Here is a 541-nt window from a genome sequence, read left to right as displayed (position 1 = left end):
ATTGTAATACTCCCTATCTGCATTTTTTTTAAATGCAAAACACATTTTATTAGAAAGTTATAGTAAGATATTGGAAAAAACTCTTTTGATTATCTCGGGCGATTTTCCAGAAACCACATTTTTTTAAATTTGACTGACACATGTAATTAACACATAAATCAATTCATATGAAATTTCATTATGTTGTTATCAAACATTCTTATGTGAATTGGTATCCAGTTGATAGCTTCATTAAATGAAGCACATTTCTAATTAAAACTGACAATACATGCTTAATAAAATAGAAAAAAAAGCGCCAAAACAATATATATAAAATAACAAGTAAATCATATTTTACATCAGCTTAACTTGACTGTGCTCAGGGCCGGATTAAGAGCATGCGGGGAAATTCAAATTTTTGGGGACCTTAGATTACATTTTTTTTCTCGTATATTTTTTTTATTCAAATATAAATGTATTTATATATCTTTTCATTTAAGAAAGCATATTTAAAATTAAAATAAATAATAAATAAGATTTTACTTTATTTCGCTACATTAGA

This window comes from Parasteatoda tepidariorum, chromosome 4, assembly GCF_982258835.1.
Source record: "Parasteatoda tepidariorum strain Cologne lab strain chromosome 4, Ptep-v5.0, whole genome shotgun sequence".
Lineage (NCBI taxonomy): Eukaryota > Metazoa > Arthropoda > Arachnida > Araneae > Theridiidae > Parasteatoda > Parasteatoda tepidariorum.
This window is presented reverse-complemented; position numbering follows the sequence as displayed.